Source organism: Podarcis vaucheri (assembly GCF_965113315.1).
Source record: "Podarcis vaucheri genome assembly, chromosome: 2".
Lineage (NCBI taxonomy): Eukaryota > Metazoa > Chordata > Lepidosauria > Squamata > Lacertidae > Podarcis > Podarcis vaucheri.
The window spans coordinates 21,841,818-21,853,835 of NC_138760.1; the positions used below are offsets into that span (position 1 = coordinate 21,841,818).

The following is a 12,018-nucleotide window of genomic DNA, read 5'->3' on the forward strand; positions in this document are numbered from 1 at the left end:
TACGAGTAGTGAATATGCTCAATCCAGCGACTTTGCTGCCCCTACCAGAGGTAGATGATGAAGAATCACATGATTGTCTCCAAGTAATGGATGAAGTTTATTCCAGTAGACCCGATCTGAAAGATGAACCATTGAAAAATCCAGATGTTGTATATTATACTGATGGTAGCAGTTACCTGCATGAAGGTGCCAGACGAGCAGGATATGCTGTGGTCACCAATGAGGAAGTTGTGGAAGCTGAAGCTTTGCCTGCTGGCACCTCAGCACAAAAAGCTGAACTTATAGGTTTAACTAGAGCTCTGCAATTGGCAGCCGGATGTAAGGCAAACATCTATACTGATTCTAAATATGCCTTCTTAACCCTGCATGCACATGGTGCTCTATGGAAAGAAAGAGGTCTAATAGGAGCCCACGGGAAGGCCTTGAAATATGGACCTGAAGTAGAAATCCTGTTAGAGGCAGTATGGGCTCCAGAACAGATTGCTGTAATGCACTGCAAAGGTCATGGACGAGGAAGGGATCCAATAACCAGAGGAAATCATGCTGCTGACAAAGCAGCTCGAGAGGCAGCCCAAAAGCCTGTGGGAGGATTTATAGCAGCCCTCATACCAGAGGTAGTTCCAGAAGAAGTTAAACCTCACTATACCCCAGAAGAGAGGAAGTGGGCTGAACAGGAAGGAGCAGTTGTGAAGGACGGTTGGATGATCCTGCCAGACAATAGGATTTATGTACCTCATCATCTAGCAGGCACAATTGTAAGAAATTATCATGAATCTACTCACCTTGGCGGTACTGCAACCAGAGAGAGTCTCAGTCGGAAGTTGTATATTATTAATCTATCACAATTAGCAACTTGCATTTCACAGAAATGTGTTCTTTGTGCTAAAAACAATCCCAGGCAGGGACCGGTACAACCTCCTGGAATCCAACATGTGGGATATGTCCCCATGGAAAGCCTAATTGTGGACTTCACAGAGCTGGTCCCTTCTAAGGGATTCAAGTATCTCCTTGTGTTTGTGGATACTCTTACTGGATGGGTTGAAGCTTTTCCCACCCGAACTGAAAAGGCACGAGAGGTAACTAAGAGACTCCTCACTGAATTAATCCCGAGATTTGGGTTACCTAGATGCATTGGAAGTGACAATGGGCCAGCGTTCATTGATCAAGTAGTACAAGAAGTATGTCGAGTCCTACAAGTGAAATGGAGACTGCATGCAGCCTATAGGCCTCAAAGTTCAGGGAAAACTGAAAGAATGAATCGGACTTTGAAAACCCAATTGGCAAAATTAACCCAGGAAACGGGATTGGGATGGGTGGATGTGTTACCCATAACACTGTTTCGTGTTCGGTGTGCACCCACAAAAAGACTTAAGTTGTCACCTTTTGAGCTCCTGTATGGGAGACCGCCCTCCTTTGTTCAGGATATTTCAGCTGACCTTAAACAAATAGGAGACCATGTGACACAGGGACAAGTGCAATCTCTCTCCCGTGTTTTTGTTTCTCTTAACAGGTGGGCCCTCGAGCGCACGCCGTGCAGCATTGCCGAGCCGATTCATCAGTTCCAGGCTGGCGATAGCGTATGGGTGAAAGAGTGGAAACGTGATCCACTTGCACCTAAGTGGCGTGGACCTTACACCGTCTTGCTCTCTACTCCAACAGCGGTGAAGGTAGCTGAGGTGACCCCCTGGATTCATCACTCCCGTTTGAAGAAGTCCGAAGGCAGTTGGACGTGCAAAGGTGACCCCTCTAATCCTCTTAAACTGACTCTCTCCAAAAACCCCTGTATCTAGCCCTACCGGGAATGGGCTAGGTCACGGGCAACATTAGACGACCGGCCTGCTGCAGCCACAACCTGGAAGCTGGCTGACCTGCGCACGCCTGAAGCTTGAGGAGCATCTGAACCAGCGATTGTGAAAGGAAAGATTCTCTTATATAATTAATTGACTGCCCCCTCCCTTGTGGAACAATTATCAGAGATATTACTCATTGGGGATCCTCGGGATATATGTTTTGGTCTTGGTGGTTCCCCATTTCTGTCACTGGGGGAATTATATTGGGACTAATATTTATCTGCTATCACAATAAGGTAATCTTTTGTGGAAGGAATGCATATGCTAGACATCAACATGATTTTATTATTAATCCTGATCCCTTGGAAAGGGGAAGGGTCCTTGAATCTGACCAAATTGACTAAATATGGATTCCGCCATGACCACAATATGTGGGTAGGTTTAGCTGAGATGGTAGCCAATGTTGCAAATAGGACCAATTGCCTTGTTTGCTCTCTTGGGCCAGATGATTCAGAGGGAGGTATGCCCTTATTACCGATACCATTAGATGCCATTGGTATGGTAAGCGAAATACCACAACAAACAGAAATACAGAATTTCCCCGGATGGAACTCAACTAAACCAATACGAGTTATACCTGTACAAGGGGAATTCTGTGTACATAAATCATCAGATGCAGCTGATTCTACTATGATAGGCTCTTCTCATTGTCGCTATACTTGGGATAATATTAAGAATACCTGGGCACACGGTACTACCTATCGAATTCGGAATGCCTTGCCCTGTGCACCTCCTTTTATTCATGCATGGAAAGTGGTATGGAACATAACTGTGACAGAAAAAGGCAATCTAACATACTGCACTGTGAACTCTCTACCTCTTTTGTTATTTCGCCTTCTGTACTCCACGTACCAAAAACCTCAGACCAGATGGTTGTGGTGGATATGTGGAGAATGGGCATACAAGAAACTCCCCTCCAAATGGAGTGGGACTTGTTTCCTGGGATGGGTATTACCACCAATGTGGATTATGCCCACTAATTTGGCCAAGCGAACACGAAGAAACGCTGATATTTCTCGTATAGCAGGAGGAAGTACCCAAAGTTGGAGCGGTACTGATGATTGGCCACCAGAGCGCATTATAGCCTATTATGATCCTGCCTCCTGGAATCCTGGTGAGCTCATACAAGGGGCACGGGATCCTATTTATAATCTAAACAGAATAATTCGATTGCAAGCAGTAGTGGAACTTGTAACCAATGCAACGGCCCAGAGTTTGAGACTTATTGCACAACAGTTGGATGAAAGTAGAGCCGCCATTTTGCAGCTGAAAATGGGAATGGATTATGTACTTGCCAAGCAGGGAGGCCTATGTGGAGTCTTGAACTTGACAGGGAATGCCTGTTGCTTTAACATTTCTGATAATGGTGAAGCAATCCGTGTGTTGGCCACAAAGATGGAGAATATAGCACATGTCCCAGTACAAACATGGGAAGGATGGGATATGGGATGGCTCACCAATTGGTTACCTAATGTCACAGGACTCAAAGGGATACTATTGTCTTGCTTGTTTTTCTTGACAGTAGTGGTAATGGTTTTATGTATGATGCCATGTATCATTTCATGTTTTAGAAGTACAATTAGCAAGATGGTTTCAAATGAAACTCTACCTCATATCATGGCCCTATACAGAGCTTTACCTCAGGAACATGATGAAGGTCAAGCTATCAAGGACACTTGGGATGAAGGTCCTTGAGCTTGAAAGGGGGGAATGAGGCATCAGGCATAAGCCTGCATTTTATTAATGTTTGATCAGGGCTTGTATATTAAAGAGAGCTTAAAGATTTTCAAAAGTTTCATGTCAGGCAAAAGACCAGCTGCTTAGAGAACCTTGGCAAATGTTTTTCCTAGACAAGGGCCCCTTTGATTTATAGCAGAAAACAATTCTCAAAGTCGTAAAAGCTAAAATTACAGGCTGAAAACGGACACTGACCCTACATGTTACAGAAGATAAAAAGGCAGAGATAAACATAATTAATAGTTGGTAAATAGTAAAATAATATCAATGTGCCTCCCAGTAAAATGACCCAGATCTTCTTTCTAAGGTTAAAAGGCCAAGACCAAATGGGGAAGCATCTAGCTGGCAAGTCTTTTTTCCTAATGGGAAAAGCAGCTGGCTGAAGGAGGGGTTGTAAACTGGAGAGGCTTCTTTTGAAGCTGTTTTTTTACTGAGTTCCTTTTTACTTTACAAAGGCCTTATTCCTTTTAAAAGGCTACCTATGTTATGTATTAAATATATTGTCTTAAATGTAATTATGCAAAGGATTTAAGAAATGCTAGATTTCATATAGTTTTAAGAGTTGTATTTTGAAATTAAGTCAACCACCAGTCTTGCCCCCCTTGCTAGACAAGAGACGCCGTCCTGAGCAGTCCTGATTTATTAGTTGTCAAACATTTGTTTAGAAACCTTCAAATGAAGGAGATCTTTCAATGTTGATGTGAAACTCAAGATCCTTGACATATGTTTAAGATAAAAATTTAAGATTAACCATTTGTTTTAGAAGGCAATAAGGGCAAGGAGGGCAAGAGGTGAGCTGGTAATTAAGATGCCTTGTTGAGACACATGTAAGATATATTACTACTTATTTGTCATTTATAGATGTAACAATATATAGCTCTTTGTGTTCCATATAAGGACAGGAGGATATGGGTGTATCTTTTTGTGATTGGTTCTAGCAATCAGCCAATAGGAATTTCAACCAGGCTGATTGGACAGAGGCAGCCACAGGAGGAGCAAAGGGGGCTGGATTAAGGGAATATAAGTGCTGGCCATAATGGCAGGAGGCCAGGCCAGAGCTTGGTAACCATATACCACTGTGCCTCTCATTTATTTGTCTGACAAATAAATAATTATTTTAATTTCTCTATTGCTGCGTTGAATATTTCATTCCAGCTAAGCGTTAACCACAAGCAGGGTGCTACAGTAGTCCATCACATCCAGAGAGCATCAGGTCAAAGAACGTTGTCCTATGCCATGAAACTGAGCCCCAGGCACAAGGGGACAGGATTAGCTCCCATCTCACCAACACCCATGAGTAAACTATTCACTGTCAATGGCTGCCAGAGACAGTGATGTGAGGAAAATGTAAGGGCAGCAAAAAATGCCCTGATTTGATACTGCATGGTCAAGGTTGCATTAGGAGCAAGGCCCATGGTGGGGTGCAATGTGTTCAGATTTACAGAATTTGCCACCCTAAGAATCCCCACAAATTTATGGGACATATCTGAATCATAACAACAAACCTCCCATTCTTGTTTTTGTAAAAGCCAAAATGGAAGGAAATGGGGGAAAGACTGACTTTTTATTATTTATAAATTGAAAATCATATTTTAAATATTTTTATTATTATTTTATCCCTTATTTATTGCTGCCCTGGGCTCCTTTGGGAGGAATTATAAATTTAATAATAATAATAAAAATGAATGAATGTTTACCTCAGCTTTTACATTGACAAAATGCCCCAGGCAGCTTACAAAAGTGCAACACATTCACAAGAGCATTAATCAAAAGGCTGCTGCCATGAGTGGATTGGAGCACTAAAATCAAATTTTAGCAAAACAGTACAATCACATTCCTTGTATGCATAGATACAAGAGAAATCAAGGCCCCCAGATGTTGTCTTTAGAATCCGAATGGTGCAGTTACTGACTTCATTTTGGGTCAAGTTGGTGTTTTTGTTTCCTTGCAATCATCCCCTCCCCCAACCCACACCAACCATGTTCTTAGAGTAGATTAAATTTTGAGTCTGTTAACCTTGATCCTTAACTTTTCAGTAACTTTAGAGTCAAAATAAAACTTCTGAGTTACGAGCTAAACATCGCCGCAGTGCCTTCCCTACAGTGGTTGGAATTAATAGTGTCTGAAATTTCTGAGGGCATGCAATACATCTCTGGAATGGACCTTCTTTTTAAACAGCCATAAAGCTTTTGATACCTCAAGGATCATGCTATGTAATTACAGGAGTTACTTTTTATAGATCAGTGGCAGATATCCTTCATTTTACTGAGTTTCTAAGGGACAATAACGGCCATTTCTGCCCCCTCATCTGCAGTGTTTGGATGCCCAATCTGTTTCTTTCTGTTGCAGCATATGGTATAAGCACATTCACCAGAGTCATTTTGATGATTTAGGATATGCATCACTTGTCTCCCATTCGTATTATGTACTTTACCCCGCCATTGCCCTTTGCTTATGGGTTAGAGTCCCAGCTTCTGTGGAAGTGAGGGTTGAGCAAGGACATTGTTGAAGTTGAAGTCTTTTATTCGGCAATTCCACTTTGCACCCGTTTTCACCTTCACCCCCATGTCCGTGCTTCTCTCTTCCTCTTGTGCAACCTCCCTTGTATACAAACCACCTCCAAGGTACCTCCGGCATCTTTCTCCTCCCACTCAATGCAACTACTAACCACCCTAAGCATAGCCTGAAGGAGCGTCTCCACTGCCATCATTCAGCCCAGACACTGAGGTCCAGCTCCGAGGGCCTTCTGGCGGTTCACTCACTGCGTGAAGTAAAGCTACAGGGAACCAGGCAGAGGGCCTTCTCAGCAATGGCACCCTTCTTGTGGAACACCCTCCCATCAGATTCAAAAAGAACTACACAACTTTTAAAAGAAATCTGAAGGCAGCCCTGTATCCAGCTCCAAAGGCCTTCTGGCAGTTCCCTAACTGCGAGAAGTGAGGTTACAGGGAACCAGGCAGAGGGCCTTCTTGGAAGTGGTGCCTGCCCTGTGGAATGCCCTCCCACCAGATGTCAAGGAAATAAACAACTCTCTGACTTTTAGAAGACATCTGAAGGCAGACCTGTTTAGGGAAGTTTTTAATGTGTGATGTTTTATGTTTTATGCTTTTAATATTCTGTTGGGAGCCACCCAGAGTGGCTGGGGAAACCCAGCCAGATGGGTGGGGTATTATTATTATTATTAATAATAATAATAATAATAATAATAATAATTCTAAGTGGGAATGTATAACTTCACAAAAGTTATCCAGTCCTATGTATGCAGACTTAGGTGTGGCCCTGATTTCAGTGAGTTTGGTACTCATGGTGCTACTTCTCCCAGGTCCTTCTCAAGAACCTCCATGATGCTGCCTCATACTGAGCCAGACCTCTGCTTAGTATTGTCTACACTGATGACAGTGTCCAAACCCTCCAAGTGTCCCTATTTTCCATGGATGATCCTGGATTTACAGAAGCCACCCAGCTTTTCCTTAGGACGTCCGTATTTTCAACAGAGAAACGTTGGATGGGAAGGTAGGATGTCCCTATTTTCATTGGAGAAGTGTTGGCGGGTATGGTAGGGCTGCCATATGTCCTGAATTTCCTGGACATATGGCAGTTGGAAACAGTGTCCAGGCAGAAATCACTGAAATGTCTGGGAAGTCTAGATTTTCCTTAAGAATAACTCAAAACTTCATGTTTGTTTGTGCTTTTGAAGTTTTGCCCAAAAAAGCTCAACAACTTTTGTGTCCGGATTTTTCACTTTTTGAATTATGGCAACAAATTTTCACTCTTTGAAATAGGACATGCCTATTTTCATCAGAGAACTGTTGGAGGGGACATCTCTATTTTCATCGGATAAATATTGGTGGGTGAGGTGTCTTAACATAGAAGTGTTTCTTAGCCTTACCTGAAGATGACAGAAAATGAATCTGGGAATCTGAGATCTTCTTCATCTTCTGAGATACAGCCCCTCTTCTCTCTAATCCTAGACTACTCACCTAGACTACTCAGCACCTCTGTGGCATCTCTGTCTGCCCAGGCTCATTATGACATCATAGTATATCAGCCACCCATGGCTAGATGATGCTCATTCAGAAGCTTAGCAACTGCAGATACCATATTTGTAAGCAAGCAAATGAAAACACTGGTCTGGCACCAAGGTGACTCGGGTTCAAATTAACTCCCTGGCATGTTTGAGAGATGATCTACTTTTATGGTTGGAAAGTATGTGCATACTCGAGCAAACACTGAATAGGACAATGGAGCGTTCAGAATAACAGTGTGCTAGTCAAAGTACAAAACACTATACGCAGAGAGGTCTAAGTCTACAGTTCCCAGTGCTTTTTAAAAAAAATGAGCTTGAAGTAAAAGAATAGAAGAAGAAGAAGAAAAAGAAGAAGAAGAAGAAGAAGAAGAAGAAGAAGAAGGAGGAGGAGGAGGAGAAGAAGAAGAAGAAGAAGAAGAAGAAGAAGAAGAAGAAGAAGAAGAAGAAGAAGAAGAAGAAGAAGAAGAAGAAGGAGGAGGAGAATTGTTGAGAAACAGGATTCTGACTTCATAAATGTGAACAATAGAGCAGGCACAGGCTTAATAACAAAGGAAAAATGCAGGTCAAGTCACAAAGGATACTAAACATATAAATTTTCTATTATTATTAAAAGTCTGCTATTTATCATCATCACAATCATCTCCAATGAGAAATATGTACAGGAAACATTCCCAATGTATTATGTCCAATGAATTTCCTTCATGATCTACACACTGCACAAGTGTCCTGTTTTAACTGGGAAATCCCAGAATTACAGGAACCACCCTGGCTCCTGATCCCATCCTGGGATGTCCTGGGATTTCAGCCAATGGGGACTTAAAGACATGCTTCTCTTGCTTCTGCACTCTATTGGCTCTGCACCTTCTCTTGCTGCCCAGAACCTGCTGGTCAGTCTTCTGTTGCCCATTGCCACACCCACACAAGGAGGGCCGAAGTGGTGTACTTCTGGAAGCCAGATGGCAGCAGTTAGCAGGTGAGTGGACAGGTGGTGTCAGCAAGCCAGCAGATGGGGGGCAGCAGGATGGTGATAGTGGGGTCCTGATTGGCCCTCCTGAAATGTCGACGGTATGGATCTATCAGCCACCTTATGCTTCTCCAGATTTTTGCAATCAGAACTGAAGCTTCAGTGCTCACCATCGTAGAATTGCGTGGCTATAGGGAACCTCTACACTTGCTAGCTGTGAGCCTTGAAGAATTCAAGTGGAATGCAAATATGGGATTGATAAACCCAATCAATTCAATCTAGGTTCACCTGAACTGGAACCAAGATCAGAACAGAAAGTATTGCCTGCATCTTCCGCGGCTATTTGCCCCTTCCCTGGTTAGCCTTGTGAGTTGCTGGTATACAGGCCTAAGCAAAACATCTGCACATCAGTGTTGTTCCCTAAGCACCACTACCCAGGAATTGCTCTTTGAAATTCTCTTTCACGCCTTAGGAGCTTAGCACCAGAAAACATACACAAACAGAGCTGACAGAATAAATTCACAGCCCCTTTCCCCTCTTTCTTTTGAGCAACGCTGAAGAGAATTTCTCAAGACACATTACCTGCTTGACGTGCAGCTTGAGAACAAACAGATCTTAATGTTACCATCTGCAAATTGCATGCAGAGGCCAAGACTGTTCAGCTTCCTTTACCGCTGGATGCCAAGGTGGCAGCAGAAACGTGAGAGATTCTGCCAGTGCTGTTTTGCTCCTTCCTCTTTCTTTATTCCTTCTGAAGTCATGACTTAATTAGCGTCATCAAAAAAAGGAAGAAAGGGAGGCAAAGAAGCAGCAGCGTATTTGTGAATGGGTACAGGAGAGCAGGAACAAATATAAAAAGAAATGATATTTATTGTCAGATGCATGCTTTCCATGCATGCCAGTCCCCCCCACCCCACATCCACATGATGTTAGCCTGTATCCCCCCTCCCCACCTTTTAATATGGATTTACCCCTCCCTGTAAGTTAAAAAACACACACACAACCTCTTGCCAATTACCAGTTCCTGGTATCTCAATGTTTGCAATATTAAGTCCCCATCTGGAAGCACATTTTCTTTCTTGGAGATTTAAAAGGGAACGTGGAAATTTTTCACACTATCCAACCTTTTAAATTCAAGAGCAGAACCTCAAAGCAGCACCAATTATGATTACAGATAGGTGCTCTTAGACCACTAATATAAAAGGGGAGAGGGATGTGATTTAACAAAATAGATGGATAATATTGAGGTCCTTGCCTACATTATCCCAATAATCTTTACATTAGCCCTGCAGAGTGATACAGAGTTATTATCCCTAGAGTGCAGAACAAAAGCTGAGTTCGTGATGGAGGCAAAAGGCCTGTCCAGACTTTATTCCCTCCCCTCTTTTTTGCAGGTGTATACTACAACATGTCATTGACACAATAAAATTGCATTAGTGGTGGATCGATAACAGAGCATTCACATATCATCCCGATTTATTAGGTGTTCTGAAATTCTTCCCCAATGTCACTGCATTGCTGCAACCTAAAGAGGTACTCTTAAACGAATGTGCAACAAAAGCAAGACACCTCCATCCCAGCAACCTCACCCATCTCTGGACCTTAAATTGAGGCTCATACAACAAAAAATAATATTTAGATTTAGAATATACTTTACCCATTATGTTTGTTTAGAAAGTTGTTATCTAAGATATCTGTTGGAGTTGCAATACACATAATGCTTCTCTAAAACATAATTTTTTTCATTGTCCTACCTTTAAAGATTTTTAGCAGTAGGTAACCGAAACCATCAACAGAACTGTACAGATCAACCATACATATACAGAGCAAAATATCTTCTTGAATTATATACCCAACACATGGACCCTTACAAAAGGACAATACGAGTGGACTCTCCTTGCCCTCACCACAGCAAAAAGACTGATACTGATGAACTGGAAAAATAAAAATATGGCTCCCTTCTGTGATTGGATTGAAGATTTATACAAACTTGCAACATATGAACAACTTGCATATAAACTCAGACTTGCCATGGACAAATGATATTCGGAATCCATTCTTACAAATATTGTAATAGGTTAAGATCTGGTGAAGTACAATAGCAAACTTGTATACAGTTTTGGGGTTGTCCCCCTTTATTTCCCCTTCTGCACGGGTTCTGTTTCTCTCTTTTATTTATGCCTCACCATGTTTAGTGCACATATAATGTGGGTGCCCTTTGCAGGATCATTCATGGTGCTACAGTTCCTAGGGAGCTTACTGGCGAGCGGGAGCTGGCTTGCCTCTCAGTGATAATTTTTGGAGGTTTACGTCCAGCCTCAGTAATCAAGTTTCTTGCTGGGAGGTGGGGCCAGCCCCCTTTTGGTCGTTTACCAACCCCCCTAACCAGAAATCTGTTCCAGAGATGCCTCACATCACTATGAATAATGTTATGTACTGAGTTGAATAGGATCCAAAATGCAGCAGTCTGATTGGTCCTAGAACAATAGGATCCAAAATGCAGCAGTCTGATTGGTCCTAGAACAATGCAGCAGTATGATTGGTCTGCAGGAGCCACCCAATCCAGCTCCAGGTGGAAGTGAATCCACAACCTGATTGGCCTACAGGAGAATCCCGGAATGAGCCAATCACGTGCAGCCCATTGTGTAAATAATGTATATAAAGCAGATATTGTGGGGGAACTTCTATTCCTCCTCACCACAATGAGCTGAATAAAGAGCATGAAATCCACTCTCGACTCCGAGTATATTTCAAATAAGAAGCCACGAAAGAAGCCACCTTGCAGGAAGTGCTTCAACCTGGCAATGAGCTACAGGTGCATTCAGAGGCCTCTGGTCCTTATGGCTTTGGTGTTTATTTCACGGGTTGTTGGTGTGCCCACCTTTGGCCATGATCTGACCTTTCTTGAGTTTTTCCCCAATTTAGTTGCACTTTGCATCTGGGGTCATCGTTTCAAGAACACAAGGGTTTGTTTTTTGGTCTGACAATCAGGCAGTGGTATGTATCATTGGTATGTATCAATCAGAAAAATCAGAAAGGGCGATACGTGTGCTCTGGCTTTTTGTGCTGGGATGCCTTAAGGGTAATATATCCTTTTCCACTGAGTTGACCAGATCTTAATAATGGTCAGATGGAGTGTTTTCGCGACCTGGCTCCTGAAGCGGCCCAACTACCAGAGACCTTCCCGAGGATATGTGGGAACTTGGAGAAGCCTAGTCACTAAGGGAGAATTGGGAGCCCTTGCACCCTACACTTTAAAGGCTTATACTATTGCATTAGGGACGCGGGTGGCGCTGTGGGCTAAAGCCTCAACGCCTAGGGCTTGCCGATCGAAAGGTCGGCGGTTCGAATCCCCGCGGCGGGGTGCGCTCCCGTTGTTCGGTCCCAGCGCCTGCCCACCTAGCAGTTCGAAAGCACCCCTGGGTGCAAGTAGATAAATA

General features: G+C 43.0%; 1 long non-coding RNA gene across 3 annotated transcripts in view; it reads right to left on the reverse strand.

Annotated features, from left to right (window-relative positions):
- The window catches only part of LOC309526648, a 60,699-nt gene extending 53,067 nt beyond the window's left edge, over positions 1 to 7,632 (reverse strand). For all 3 annotated transcript variants that reach the window (XR_014216783.1, XR_014216784.1, XR_014216785.1), the window contains exon 1: positions 7,477 to 7,632. This is a non-coding gene — a long non-coding RNA (uncharacterized lncRNA). The remainder of the gene's footprint in view (positions 1 to 7,476) is intronic.
- Positions 7,633 to 12,018: the final 4,386 nt, after the last annotated feature.